Raw genomic sequence first — 15,697 nt, 5'->3', positions numbered from 1 at the left:
CAATCAAATTACCATGTCCACTAATTATGAATCAATCCTTAAGGCCCTTTCCTAGCATGTCGTTTAGGCCATCTTAGCCCACTTTTTGTATTTGTCCACTAGCTACATCCCCTCAATTACAAAATATTTGTCCTCATTGTCAAGGCTATTTACACTTCAACTACACACTACCAGTCACCTCTGAGAAGTCAGTTTCTTCCTCTAATCTGCATAATCTTCCACTAGTCAAAAGTTCCAAAGAGTACTTTTAGGCTTTCTCACATACGACCTCTGCAAAGCTACTTCAGTGCTGTCCTTTAAATCCCTCCTTAAAAATCTCCTGCAAAAGACATGACAAGGAAGTCAATGCCAGGGCTTAACATGCTGACCCATACTGGCTCTTGTTTCTTTGTGTTTCCTATTCATCTCCTGTATCCATCCACCCCCCAGCCTCTTGTATTAGATTGCAAGATGTTTGGTGCAGGGAAGTTCTTTTTATTCTCTGTTTGCAAAGCACCAGGCCTAACAGAATCCTGGGCTGTGACTGAGGTGTCTAGACCCTACTACAGATCATACAATAAATGATAATGAACAATGATGAACATGGTTGGTTTTTGTCTGTAGTGACCAGTCAACTGCAGTCACCTTTGTTTCACCTTACTTGATTCTCCATAGCTGTCTTAAAATATGGCAATATTTGTAACTTATGTAAGCACCAAAGGTTTTGGTAGACATGCAAGTTTAGAGGCCGCTTTTAGTATATGGCTCATTGCGCACATTTTCCCGTGGTTGGTACTAGGAAAATGACTAATCCACAGTTTGGAATTCTGGCAGATACATCAGTCAATTGGATACTGAAAAAAATTAACAGTAATGGGATACCAAAATTAACAGTACAGGGGTACCAAGCTTTCAAGGAGAGCAATGGGAGAATATAACAAAGAAAGGGTCTTTCCCTCCAACCCACTGCTTCCTAGGGTTATTACAGTCTGCTTTCCCAGACCATGCTACTTGCCTTCCCCATGACCTGCAGCCAAACCCTCCTTCTTAAGTGACTTGTGAATGTTACAGAGTATAGCTCATTACTATATTTCCTTCTAGTTCTGTTTGGGATTATACTGCAGAATCTGGAGAGATTTGGGAAAGAGATTGTATCATGTTTGCTGTAGGCAAACTGTTTTCTGTTTTCTTGATTATACAGTTTACATAACACTCTTCAGTCTGGAGTCGCAGAATAGTGTTCATAACAGATTTTAAATCAGAATGCCCTTCACTCCTGTTTTCTCAGCTATATCACTGGCCTCTGATATATCAGAAGCAAAATAAACCAGAGGATTAAGAAAAGCACTAAAGATGTTACTTTATATATGACAAAAGTCATACACAGCTGCTGACTACAAAGTTCCTAGCCAGGACATAGCCTGTGCACAGCACCAGGCCATTTCACTTCTTATAACAGCTTCCACGACATCTAGGATACAAAGCAATAGAAAAAAGGGATAAGAGCTTCAAGTTTCCTTTCCTGCCAGCCTTACCGAAGTAGCACTTTCTGATTTATCCATGTTGGGGGCATGTGCAAACAGGCTATCTAAACAGGGTAATTAGCACGAGGCAGACTCACTGCTCTGGGTATGTCCTGATGTGGGTTAGTGCGTAAATCATGCACTGCTTCAGTCTCCTGGGTGCTTGCATTGGTTGAGGTACCATGATGCAGAAGTACACTGATGCAAAAGCTAGGCCATAGTAGTCCCCAAGAAGTCACCCTGTAACACAGAATGGCCATTCTGAGTCAGACCCCTCATCCAGACAGGCCACTATCCTGTTTCTAGTTGTGGCCAGTACCTGATGTTCCAGAGGGAAGATGTGAGAGCCCAACAGATACCAAATACTCTGTTAGTCATCATCCTTATCTCTAACAGCTAAAGACTGGTTTAAACCCAGAAATGTGAAGCTGAATACCCCTGCTAAAATTTTTAACAGTAAACTTGTGGATTATTCTCCAATCCCCTTTTGGCAGGAGACTACTCAATATGGATAACATGGCCATATGAAAGTAAAGTTAATGCCATTTTAGACCTTATCCATAATGTCTTTTCATCCTTATCACTTATCACAATTCTGAAAACCAAAACACCCGAAGCAAGGGGCCAGCATTCTCAAGAGTCAAAGCAAATATGGAAGGGCTCTGCTGGGGCACGAGTGAGTTGGTGTGTTCTATTGGCCTAGTACAGTGATTCTCAACCAGAGTCCCATGGCACCCTCTCTCTCCAATCTCTCAGTTCTGATCCCCAAAGGAAACTTACAAAACACTTCCCAGAGATGAGCCTATGAACTCCACTTCATCAACCTCCTGGATACCAAAAATCATGAACTAAATATAGACATTGGATTTATGACACATTATAACCTGCCTGACATCTGACTCCACAGGTATCTCTCCACTTTCATCCCCCTTCTCTCTCTCTCTGCCCCCCTCCCCCCACCTGTCTCTCATCCATTGACTCTTCAATCTACATTTTCACTGACTACCTGTCTTGTATGCATACCAGCCCAGCCGCTGGCTTCTTTACTTTTCATTCCATCCAGGAAGAGCACACACCAACTGCTGAAGCTTCCTTAGTCTGACGAAGGGTTTTTGAACCCGAAAGCTTGCTTAATAATTTTCCAACTATTTGGGTTGGTCTAATAAAAGATATCAGATTCACCCAAGGAACCTTGTCTGCCTATGGCACCCTGGGGTGCTTTGAGATCTTTGCAAGGGTGCCATAGAGTGCCACACAATCTAAGCACCATTGCAAATATAATTCACAAGACAAACCCAGAAATTTCAAGGAAAAATCTGTAGTTGTGAGTTCTTTGCCCCTGAAAAACAGCTTTATTATTTTTCTGTAGGCAAAAGAGGTGAAATTAAGAGCCTGTATTTTCCAAGGGTGTCTCAAGTCTAACTCATTCATTAACTGACTCATTTTATAGAAAGGTAACAAGGGACAACACTAGGCAGGCTCAATTATGGTTCATAGTACATATCGATAAGAGAGTAAATAAATCTTAAAACCAAGTTTGCAACATGAAACTCTTCCAGCTAGGAGCTTGCTGTGATAGTATACAGAGAGGACTTGCTGCTAAACACTAAAGTCTGAAGAACCTACTTGTTGCTTACACAGTTAAATAAGCTGTCTCTGCTGTAGTTTCATTAAATCCATTCTCAGCATTTTTCTGCTATGTTCACCTAGGACAATATTTTCTTAGTGCACAAGCTCTCCCATCACCCTCATAAAAACTAAAACATAAACAAACTCATGTTATATGCTAATGTCTCCTGTGTGTCATGTTTCTAAGGATATAATATTGTATGCCCTTGCATGGGCGATGAGTTAACTAACATGAGAAAAGTTATTTCTAAAGTGCTCCCTTTATATGTTTAAATCAAAATGGGAAATACCTAAGTTTCGATCTTATAATATTTGGGTTTGAATCAAAGTAAATGCTTCATAGTCAGGGGCTGGTTCACAAGAAAGGGTGAGGTTACTAGAAAATCATTGTAAAACTTCCTGTTTTTAAAGATGTGTTTCAGCAATGATTGTAGCTGCTCAAAAGAAGAAAATGGATGCCTGTTATTGTTAGAAAAGAACCAAGCTCCCTGGGTTATTGCTCAGTGCCAAGAAGTCACACAACACTCTCTACTTTCCTAGAAGTGATTAATACTGGAAATGAAGTGAGGCTTCCTTGGGGGGAGGGAAGGGGAGTTCAACTACCGAGGAATTAATAAATGTTAATAGAAATGGAATCTTTATTATTTTGCTGTTTTACAAACACATTTAGGTCTTTTCTGTGGCATCACAAAGTCCCTCCAAAAGTTAAAAGTGCTTGGTGCCTCATGTTATTGGGATCTTTTGATGCAAAATGATTTAAGTAAGAAACTATTTAATTTCAGGAAAAAGAATAATCAAATAAACAAGCCCTGAAATAAATCTTTTGTAATCTTTTGCCTGGCTCCAAATTACCTGTTTCTTTTACTACTGCCCTGCCAAAGAAGACAACTTAGCATATGAAGTATCTGTACTTTGTCATGCTTACACTCTTTATTTTCAAAATGTGTGAAAAAACAGGTTGCACCTTACACCTGATGCTTACATTAACAGTAAAAACCAGTTAAGCCTTGCCTATTTCTTTTTTGAACATACGCTTTTAGGAGGCAGCTAAGTGCCTTTGCTTTTGAAACAAATGTATATTGATCATGATCAGTTTTAAACTGTGATAATGAGGCTGATATCGTTTCGTGTTCACTGGGGTTTGTTAGTGAATAGCCAGCCACAAGTCTCTATCACTGCTTTTCTGCCATCACCACTTTCCCAGTGCTACACAGGCAGAGGCAGAGGAGGTGAAGCGCTACATGACTTCCTGTTTATACAGTTCAGAAACATTTGCACTTTAATCCAGAGAACAGTCGTACTACCTTAGATCACAGGGAACATAGAGAAGCCTGCAGTTTATCAACTCCCCCCTCCCTCTTGGCCATCAGCTGTCACCATGGCAATCATCTGGATTGCCTCAAAATGCTTCAAACTGGAAAGAAGTCTCTTTTAAAACAAGGATTGAAATAAAAACCTAGGGCTTGGCTACAAAAGAAAATTCACCAGCTGAAAGGTGAATTTCTACAGAATTAGTTAAACCAGATTAAGCATTTGTGAATATTCTTATAAAATAAAAGTGGCCTAAAATCAGTTCCATTTTAAGTGGAAAGTGAATCCCATTTTAATTCACTTTCCATTTTTCTGGAAAACAATAATCTTATTTTTGAATGGAGCCTCCACCCAGGTAGCTATGCTGCCAACCAGGTAGAGAATAGTTCATTTTATAATAGATCTTCCAGTCAATTTCCATATATAGATGAGCCCCCATATATTACAGAAAAGCCTAATCCTAGGAAACATTAGGTACCCTCAGATACCATGATGTGAGAGAGGAGGCACTGAACAGCTTGCAGAAGGTGGCTGTGACCTAGCAGGATCAATCTCCTAATGCAGATAGTGTGCTAATACCAAGCCATATGGCATTTACTCATGCATGCAAGTTGTTATGAAAGCAGCTGGACTTTCCATCTCTTGTAATCTGCTCAGAAATACCATGCCTCTAAAGGTGACAGACCTTGGTGGCAATATGGACAAACTTGGCACTCTCCCTTTCAGCAGTGTAGAGTGGTTTGACATACACGTTTCTGATAAATCCTGGCTTTGCTCTCCCTTTCATCCAATGCTTGGTATATGAAGGGATTAGAACAGAATTAATACACAAATGTAAGTGAGCACATCAGTCTGCATGATCTAATTATCCCTTAGGTACATCTTGAACTCACAAAAACTGTCATCAATCCAATGGAATCAAGATTTCACATGCCCTTGTTTCCAGATGGGTCCAAGGTCCAGTCTCTCAAGCCCTGTGAGATGCTGAATTCAAGATCTGGGAAAAGAGAGGTTGCCTAGATCTGGGTTCTGATTTCAAACTGCCCCATTTTGAATCAGGTCTATGTCCAAGATGACAAGGTGGGAAAAGCACCTTGGAGAGCAAGGATGGAATCAAACTTACTTCAGGTTTTTTGCTCATAAAATACCCCCAGGCCTCTTCATATAAATGTCCATGTTTTAATTGCTTAGACAATTCAAAACTTTACATGATTTCCCATTGCTATCAAATATACTGTATACCACAGTTCCTTGAGAGGACAACGCTAAAGCTCAAGACTGTTCAACTACTTGACTGGTCCCAGTCCCCCCATATTTGTCCTTCTTAAAGCATTATTGCTCTATAAAATATGTGGGGAACATACTGTACTAACTAATACTTCCTAACCTATGCAGGCAATATAGTGCAAATGTTTCTCAGGCTATTGCTTGAGGCTTGTTTTACAAAAATGAATACACAGCGGATATACATATCATATGGCATTTAGAAAAGGAATATAAATAGTGCTCTGAAAGACTAAGTTTATAGTTTACAGAACAACCTGCATATTTAACACATTTGTTAGGCAAAGGAGATATATGCAGTATAGTGATATTAGCACAAGACTGGGAGCTAGCAGTTCTGATTTAAACTCTCCCTATCCTATTGACTCTCTGTGGCCTTGGGGAAGTCAATTATCTCTTTCAACATCATTATCATCATCTGTAAAGTAGGCATGACACCTTACAAAGGAGTTGTGATGTTAACAAAGAATGTTGAAGATGCAACATGGCATGTGTTGGTGTTCTAAGTACAATACTATTAGGTAGGGGCATTTATGTGCTAATATTTGATTTGGAGGCAGGGTGAACAGCTCACTGGTCAAGATCGGGGATGACACCAAGTTATGGGAAAGAGGGTCACGCTTGTAGGTAGGCTGCAGATACAGGCGGACTTAGGCTAGCAAGTTGGGCAGATTGGAATCAAATGAAGTTCAACATCAAGAAATGTAAAGTGCTGCATCTGTGGACAGTCCCCCCACCCCCCTTACATACCTACAGGCTTGGCAATGCCAAACTGATGAGCACCATGAATGAAAGGGACTTAGGAGTAATAATAGACCATAGTATGAACATGAGCCAGCAGTGTGACGCAGTAGCCAACAGGGCAAACAATACCCTGGCACGCATCAATCGATGCATCTCCAGCAAAACTAGGGAAGTGATTCTTTGACTCTACTCGGCATTGGTGAGACCACAGCTGGAGTACTGTGTCCAGTACTGGGTGCTGCACTTCAACAAGGATGTGGTAAAACTTGAGAGAGTCCAGAGAAGGGCCATCTGTATGATCAGGGACTTGCACGGTAAGCCATATGAGGAAAGGCTGAGGGACCTGCGACTCTTCAGCCTGAGAAAGAGAAGGCTGAGAGATGACTTGATAGTGGCTTACCACTACATCAGGGGTATACATCAAGGGCTCGTTGAACAACTGTTCATCAGGGCATCTTTGGGGAAAACCAGGAGCAATGGCCACAAACTCCTGGAAGACTGTTTCAGGCTCAACATTGGGAAAAACTTCTTCACATCTAGGGTGTCCAGACTGTGGAATAAGCTCCCTCCAGGGGCGGTGCAATCACCTACCCTGGAAATCTTCAAGAGGAGACTGGACGGTTACCTTCCTGGGGTCACCTGATCTCAGTTGTCTTTCCTGCCTGGTCCGGGGGGCTTGACCCGATGATCTTCCAAGGTCCCTTCCAGACTAGCAATCTATGAATCTATGAATTTTGTAAAACCAGTGGCAGGATACATGATTTTTCTTCTCATTTCCACAAGCTTCATTCTAGTGCAGCCTCACCGATTTTAATGTCATTATACCTGTTTACAGTTTCAATAGCATAAGGTCAGCCTTGAACTTCTGCATTGTTAAGGTTGCTTAAAATCACTAGGATTGATGATGATGATTCCCCTTACATAGGAGAATACTTTAGTTGGGAGGGGTTTCCTTCAGCATCTAAAAAGGAGGCATGCTTGGGGAATGTCTGAAGAATCAACCCTTGGCATTTGGAACAGTCTTTGGAGCAATCAGCAGCTGTGTATAAAGCAGAGTGGTCTCAAGGTTGCTCTGATTTATGCTGGGGATTAGATGAATGGCCAGACATTCCAGCACTGTGGGGATCACAAAGGTATTTTAAAGCTGTATTTATCTGGTCATGTGCCAAATGTAGTCCAAGTGGACCAGAGCACCAAGTGGACCAGAACACTTAGCCCTCAGTGCTTCAACTTGTATGAAATCTTGTATGATTCTCTTGCTCTCTTAAACTCAAAATTTTAAAATTGAATGAAAAAGGAAGAGTAAGCTGAACATGAAAGGTTAAACAGAGAGTGGCCTTCCCTGCCTCCTTAAAAACAAATTAAGGTCTCCAAACAAAGCAGCCAGTCTCTTAATCCTTATCAAATACTTAGCACACCTTTTTCTCTCAGGTATTTAGGTGGATCAGGTTATCTGAGCATAGGTACTTTCAGGGAAACTGGAATTTCTGCTCTGATCACATGCCGTGCTGGAAAACAAACCCAGATAAATCTGGCAGACCTCCTGTGGCACATACTGTGTTTGTCCCTAGGGAATGGAGACCTTGTGTCCGTATCCTAGGCAGCTGGCCTCAGGGCTTCTGGTTTCAATCCACCCTGCATATTAGTTTTAAAATGATCTTTCCTTGATTCATGTGCAGTCAGACAGAGACCAGGAGGCTGAGCCTCACTGGAAAAAGAAGCAGCACCAATGGGGATCCAATTAATAATGCATAATTACCAGTCTGTTTGAGCTTTTTATAGACAGAAACCCTGACTCTAGGGAGGGGAGCCGACTGGGGGGAGGGGGGGGGAACAGCTCTGCTTCAGATGAAGCACATCTCTCAATGTGTACCTGGAGCCTGAGATTTTTTCTAAGCAGAAAATAGCTCTTTCATGAAGAAGCCTGGAGGGATTGTGAGGTGGAAGATGGAGTAAGATTGCCTTTTGAGTGCTTAGGAAGATGCTTTCAGCTTTTTATTTAAACTCCTCGCTACCCCCAGGTGCTAGATTAGTCAACACGGCTTGGAGCTGAATGTGCTGTTTTAACATAGGGTTTTTCACTCTCCTCCCCTACGCTGATTCAGCTGGAAATCTTGATCATGCAGCACCAGATACAGAGGTTTCACTGTGAAGAACAGCATGGGTTTGTCAAATCTACTAAGTGGACAAGAGTACAAGAGCAGGCTAAATGCACTGTAAAGGAGCAAAGGAACTGCAGATATGTGAGCTGGCACTGTGATTGCATTTTCATTTTCTGCCCTGTGATAATATAATAAAGAATTGTGCCTCTTCTCTCTCTGAATTAATCTAGGTAATGTCCTCAGGAACTAGATGTGGAAAGGCAATGACACAGCATCTATTTCAAGCTATTAGAAAACAAGAAAATGCATACACATGCAAAAAGGTATTCATACAATATCAATCTGACCTTTTTAAAGGGTGCTTTCAGCAGTGGACACCATAAAGATGCATAAGATGACATAGTTGCCAAAAACGCTTGTTAGTCAATTCAAGAAGCTTTGCAAAACTTAATTTCATTTGCATGTGTATTTACTGAGACTTTTCAGAGTGAATACCAGTTGAGGAAAAATGCCTGGGTCGCCCTTCCAGAATCTGACACCCTCTGTGAGCCCACAGGATGGGTACAGCACAACTAGGCAATGGTAGAACAAGCTCACCAGCACCATGCTAACAATGTGCTTCAGCACATGAAGGAAGAGGTTAATGTAGTTTATCTGCTGAAACCACCAGGAACAATTTTAGTTATGTCCCCCTTGTGAACCCGGACATTGAACCAGTATGGACTAGACAGGGTTAAATCCCTTCACATCCATCAACTACCAGATGTAAGCAACTTTCTGTTACTATTATCCTAGGTTAAATACAAATCAGTGACTGAGGTCTCATCTACATTGGGATTTTAACCACCCAGAGCAGCTGCACAGAGGCAAATTATACTACAGTATAAATCATAGGGTTTGGCCGGCGTGATCTCACAGGTGGCTACAAATCCAGTGCAGACAAAGCTTGAGATTTGAGAAAACTTCATATCCTTTACTAACCCCTTAGGCCACCCAGCCCTGTTATTATTTTAATATGACACTGATTCTATGCATATACATTTTCAAACTTTTGTTCCTTACCTCTAAGTACAAAATTGATCTTTTATAAAATAACCCAGTTTGACTTTATTAGCCATTACTTTTCTCCATTTAGATTGATGTAATTTAGTTAATATTTTGGCCAGTTGCCAGTTACTTCAGTAAAATGCATTTTGGCTGGAATAGAGAGTTAGATTGAAGTACAGCATTGGAGTAATTAAACACAATGTCCAATGCACAAGGGTGCAAGAGAAGCAAGGATAAAGGATACACAGTTCATCCTATAAAAGATACCAATCTAAGACTTTTTGCTTCTTGCATAATTTCTGGACCGTTGCAGCTACAAAATTATACTTACACTACAAGGTACAAGAAATGGTCTGTATTTAACATACAGTTGTTCTTGTGGGACAAATTGCTCACACTTAAAAAGAGTGGAGAGGGAAGAGGAGGGCAAAGAATGACATGTTTGATACTAGGCAGACAAGGTTCTTCGAGTAGATGTGGTATCTTAGACCAATCGGGCTGTCTAATAAAATATATCACATCTACGCAAAGAACCTTGCCTGCCTATGTCCTTACACCAACACGGCTACAACCAAAAGCCCAGCAGGATGCCTGGTATTTGCTTTTTCAAACTAGAGGACAATAGTTCAAATTTTGAAGAAATGGAAGCTAAGTGACCAATTAAGTGGCCAAAGCTCTTTTTGCTAGCCTATGCTAAATAAAATGACTTGATTTTTTTTTGGCAGGTCAAGGGAGAGACATAAAGGAACAGAAAAGGGTTAAATGAATTATTCTACAGATATTGCTGACACACTCTGTGTTTGTTTGTACAAAGGAAACTAAACACATTTCATGGCAGTGAAAATATTTCTAGGACAAGACAGAAAAAAATGGGGCTCTGTGTCTGGTGAAGACTGAAATCCAGTGTGAGATTTGCTGGTCACAGATGACAAGATTAGCTAAGGGTACTTGCATAGGAGTCAGATAAGTGGCAGACTCCTCTAACCAATTCATTCGTTAATTTGGATTAAAGAGGGAAACAGTTTGAATTGCTGTAATGGACTCTGGCTGTGAACCCTTGCCAAAAGAAATCCAATAATACAGACATATTCTTTCATGAAGAGACAGCTCTGCTGAATACATCCTAAGCACTGGCTTTTGCCTGTAAATTAATAGTTTTAGTATTTTATATTAAACAAAGACTCTTAGTTTAACTTGTGGGAAAATTGAACATAATTTACATCTATTTACTTTACAACTGGCCAGTGGTACACTCTTATTCATGTAAATCCCAAAGCTGCTAGAGTTGTGTAATTATTGATTCCACAAGGAATTTAGTGATGATTAAGATCAACATTCAGCCAATGAGAATGTCAGATTTTTGCTTAGCTTTGAATTTATTATGTATATTTTTATTGCAGATGCAAGTTATTGTGCAGCAAAAGCAGAACGCTGAAGGAGGTAGGAGCAGCAGTCATAATCAGATTCTGAACTGATGAGCAAAAAAGGAGTTTACTGGGTTTTTTTAATGGCCACTGGGATTACCCTTTCTTCCAGAGAGAGGCACACCAAGCAACTTTTGCAGGGGGGGTTTCCCCAGCAAGTGACCTGTTTTTAAAATTCATGCAAATGAGATTCTACCCCAGTGTCTATGAATTCCAGACTTCCAGCTGAATGCCATTTCATAATGAAAAGGACCTAACAAGTACTTCCCAGCTGTTCCAAAGCAAAGCTGGTTTCTCTGGTTTTTAAAGCAAAAAGCAATTCTGTCTGATCACTGTTGTTGTCCCAACAGGAAATGGGGTGACTGGGCTCCAAGACTGGCTTCCAGCATGGTGGAAATGGAGTAACAGAAAGGAATTTTAGAACAGAGAATAAATGCAAATATAGAGGCCTCACACCAGTACTTAGATTTGTCAGGGGAGGTTTTAAACAAATTTTACTTCTTTAATTTGCTATGCAGGCATAAGCAATCAGCAGATTTCATGTGCAATTTGCTGTGAATTGGCATTCTTGCTCAATATACTCTTAGGAACCAAAATTGATGAGTGTGATGGGTGATGAAAGCTGAGTTTGAGGCTTACAGTATTTCTACACACTCACTGCAATACATTCAAGCTTCAGTAAGCAACGTGTGTTGGTTTAAAGCAGAAGGTGCAAAAATGTGAATCCTTGTTCCGATCAGTTGTTATGTATATTTATGAAATAGGGATTCTTTGCTCATTCTTTGTGGAGGATAAATTAAGATGTACTTCATGGAATATGTCACATCAGAAATCCAGCCCTTCAGCCATGCAGTGCTTAAATTGTGTTCCCCTTTTTCAGTCAGTTGTATGGCAACTTTCTGACCTCATCTTGCTAACTATACAGGCCAGCCCCTATGTCTCTCAATGAGTTACATTTGCAATTGTATGGAAACAGCAGCAATTAGTTAAGCATGCTTCTGCCTGCTTTCTTTCCTATCACCCAACTTGTACTCTGTTGATAGTTACTTTTTCTGTACCAAAAACTGCTTACAATTCCAGTAGACTACAGTTGGTACTGAGCAATTTGGAAAAATATTTACAGTCAGTGTTCTGCACTAAATCATTTTTTAAAATTAATTAGCTAATTTTTAAACACATGTAAAGGACCTCTTCTAGTACTGACTCTCCAAGCCAAGTTTCTGCTGGAGGAATTTCTACAACACCTAGCAGTGGCCATTAACCCAGGGGTGAGCAATTATTTCAGCTGGAGGGCCACTTAAGTTTTGGTGAGCTGTTGAGATGTTGAGGGCCGCACACCTAAAATCTGTAAAAAATTATCATGTTAACAAATTATAGATAAAAAAACAAAAGGAATCAAAACTCATGGAAGAGGTAATGTCTTTTATTAGGCCAACTAGATATTTGCAAACAAATTATTATATTTATCTGCAAGCTTTCAAGCACACACACCCTTCATCAGGCATAGGAGAGAGCAGAGATTGTAAAAATTCTCCTAGGTAGAAATGAAAATTCATATTTCACAGGAGAGCTGAAGGTGTGGTAAAAGAAGCTCTTCGGTGTAATATAAATTTTAATTTCTACCTAGGAGAACTTTTATGATCTCTGCTCTCTTGATTCCTTTTGCCTCTAGACCAATATGGCTATAACCTGGATACCAGATAAAAAACAAATCATATATGAACAATCAAATATGCACTATAACATATTTTAATTTCATTTAAAAAAATAATTCTTGTCCCAGTTTAGGTTTTTTTGAGTAGCGTATATAGAGGTGATTGCATAATAGCTCAAAACAAGTCTTCTTTGTGTAGGGCAGTGGGGAAATGTGAAGGGGAGAAGGAGGGGGTTGTGTGGGGGGGTCTGGGAGGTATATGGGAGGTGTGGAGTTTAGGTGTGTGTTTTCGGGGATGTGTGCATGTGTGGAGGGCTGCCTACATGCTGGGAGTTGCCTGGGGTAGCGGTAGGGAAGGAGAGGGTAGGGGGGTGGATGGAGTGGGTGAAAAAGCAGTCAGGAACAGAAGCTAGAGCCCCCTGTGCTGGGGGAGGAGCCACCTGGCTATAGTTCCCTGCCTGGCTCGGTGTGTAGTGCCCGACACAAATCCCCATGGCTGCAGTCCTTCCCTGTGCTACCTACTGCCTGGAGCAGCGCAGCAGGTCCAGGAGATGGAGAAGGAGTTGCTGGCGATGGAGGGAGCGGAGCAGTACCAAGGCATCTGCAGCCAGACTGGGAGCTGTTCTGTTGTGAAGCTGCGTGTGCTGGCCAGAGCCGGAGTCATCAGGCATGGGTGGAAGCACGATGCAGGCTTCCCTGGCAGGAGTGGATGGGGCTTGGCCCCATGCAGAGTGCCACAGGGGCAGCTGTGGGCCAGATACAATCAATTGGTGGACATCCACTCACAGGTCAGATCCAGCCTGTGCACCATATTTTGCCCACCCCTGCATTAAACAGTCGACATTTGCTAAAAGTTACCACAGCAGCACCTGAAATAACACTTTTCCCCTGTCAGTACCGAGAATGTGGGATATCTATGGCAACATTTGGTGAAAAGAAACTTTTTAATGATTGGTTGACAGATCACAGCTAGGAGCTGCAGAAATGTGCTCTAAATTGAAATGGTTTACACATTCAGTTTTGAGGACCACTTTAACAAAAGTGCAATTGAAAAAAAAATCTTGTGCAAAAAAGAGCAAGTTTTTCATTCCTTGGAATGGCTTTTCCCGTGTTCAAAAATGCTATCCAGTCTGTTCAATAAGAAAGTGCCACTATTTCAAATGTGTCTGCTGCTATTAATATTACTGGAAGACTTCTATTCCTATGGCCAGTGGTACATGGAGGAGACTAACACTAGACATGCATGGTGGGACTGTAGATGGGGGGCAGCTGTGAGGCCACGTCCTGCCTGTGAGGCCATGTCATCCATCCCATGGGTCTATAAATTTGGTGGCAGGGGTGTAAGGGCAGCATTAATTACTGCTTCCCCCCTGCCAAACTTCTGGATTCGTGGGAAGCCCCATGGGCTGGATGATGTGGCCCTGCATGCTAGATTGCACTGGTGTACAGTGCAACCAGAATGCAGGGTCACACCATGGCTGGATCTGGCATGTGGTGTTGGGTTGTTGGCATGTGGGGATTGACATAGGACCTGGTGCACAAACTGACCATATGGGATTTGGCCCACTGTATGGCCCTGTGCCACTCATCTGGCATGGGGGGCTGGAAGGTCGAGCAGCACTGATTTAGGGAAATAACTCTGTTATATATTATTTTTGTTCTCCTCAGTAACTATTCTAAGTAGCACATAGTCAGTTTGCACCATATACTGCAAAAGTACTATATCAGGAGGTATCAGGAGGTGTCAAAAGAAATATTTACTGCTGCTGAAAAAGTCATCTGAACAATGTAGTCCAACTTTTCACTAGTCAAAACCCTGTAGAACTACTAAACTGTGATGGAAACATTATTGTCGGCTGATGTCATATGCTGGGCTTCATTATGGTAACCTACTTTCCTTGCCATGTCTTTCTGTTCCATCACTTTCAGCATGTGGCCAAGCTGCAGCATTTATATGAGTGTGCTCTTTGCGAGCACTGACTTATTTTACAGAGCATTTTGCTGATAATGGCAGCCAAGTTGTAGGATGAATGTGGGCAATTTGAAAAAAAATATTGCTCAGGAAGAAAAATAAGTGAATGCATCATCCTGAAGGCCTGCATTTCTAATACTTTTCTTTACTGAAATCATCCTATTTCGCTCAGTCAATCAATCTTAGCTTAAGAATTACCAGTTTAGCCCAGTTTGTAAACAATCCATATGAGAGAAAGGGAGAGAGGGAGTGCATGTGAGCATATACATACACTCAATAGAATGAGACTCATTTATCAGCAATCATTGAGTACATATAAAGGCAACAGAAACCATGGAAACAGCAATGTCATAGGCCTGAGGTGATGGTGAACAAACAACTGGATCTATGTTTGTGATACAAAATGGCCACTGCAGCTTGGATGCGTTTAGTAAGATATAATATGGTAGAACAAGAAAAAGGAGAGAATTTCCCTCTGCTTTCTAGTGTTAAGGTGTTTGGATCCAGGCTCAGATTAACCCTGTAGTGCGCCTTAGGCAAACTAAGTAGGGCCCTACTTAATACTGTATATTTATATTCCTTTTTTTCACTCAATAATTATAATATGTGAAATAAGCACAACTGGGCCCCTTCTTCACTTAGGGCCCTAGGCATGTGCCTAATTTATCTATACATTCATTTGGCCCTTTTCAGAACTGGTTACTGTTTCATAAAGAAGGACCCCCAAATTAATTACTTTTTGTAATTAAATACCTGATAAATATATTTTTCTGTATTGAGAAAAGTGTTGAATAAATTATAAGTTTGATTAGTCTATATTGTCTTTGCAATTGGTCAATGAATGGCTTGCATGAACAAATTTTAGCTTACATTTGGCTTGAAAAATGGTCATTATGAACTGTTTATGCTGCATGATTAATCACCTAATTAATATAATAGCTTCCAGTCCCCAATTATATGACCCAATTATCCACAAATATTTAGAACAGTAAGATAGATCTGTTGTGCAAATAAGACTACCTATTCAA

The 15,697-nt window shown here is 41.0% G+C and overlaps 1 long non-coding RNA gene across 1 annotated transcript in view; it reads left to right on the top strand.

Moving 5' to 3' along the window:
• Positions 1–15,419, top strand: part of LOC132247752 (uncharacterized) — a 30,128-nt gene extending 14,709 nt beyond the window's left edge. Inside the window, exons 2-3 of the long non-coding RNA XR_009459144.1 lie at positions 8,803–8,895; positions 11,020–15,419. This is a non-coding gene — a long non-coding RNA (uncharacterized LOC132247752). The remainder of the gene's footprint in view (positions 1–8,802; positions 8,896–11,019) is intronic.
• The last annotated feature ends 278 nt before the right edge of the window (positions 15,420–15,697 follow it).

The sequence above is a fragment of the Alligator mississippiensis genome, chromosome 1 (assembly GCF_030867095.1).
Source record: "Alligator mississippiensis isolate rAllMis1 chromosome 1, rAllMis1, whole genome shotgun sequence".
Lineage (NCBI taxonomy): Eukaryota > Metazoa > Chordata > Crocodylia > Alligatoridae > Alligator > Alligator mississippiensis.
The sequence above is the reverse complement of the archived record's forward strand: the minus strand, read 5'-3'. Positions and strand labels throughout refer to the sequence as shown.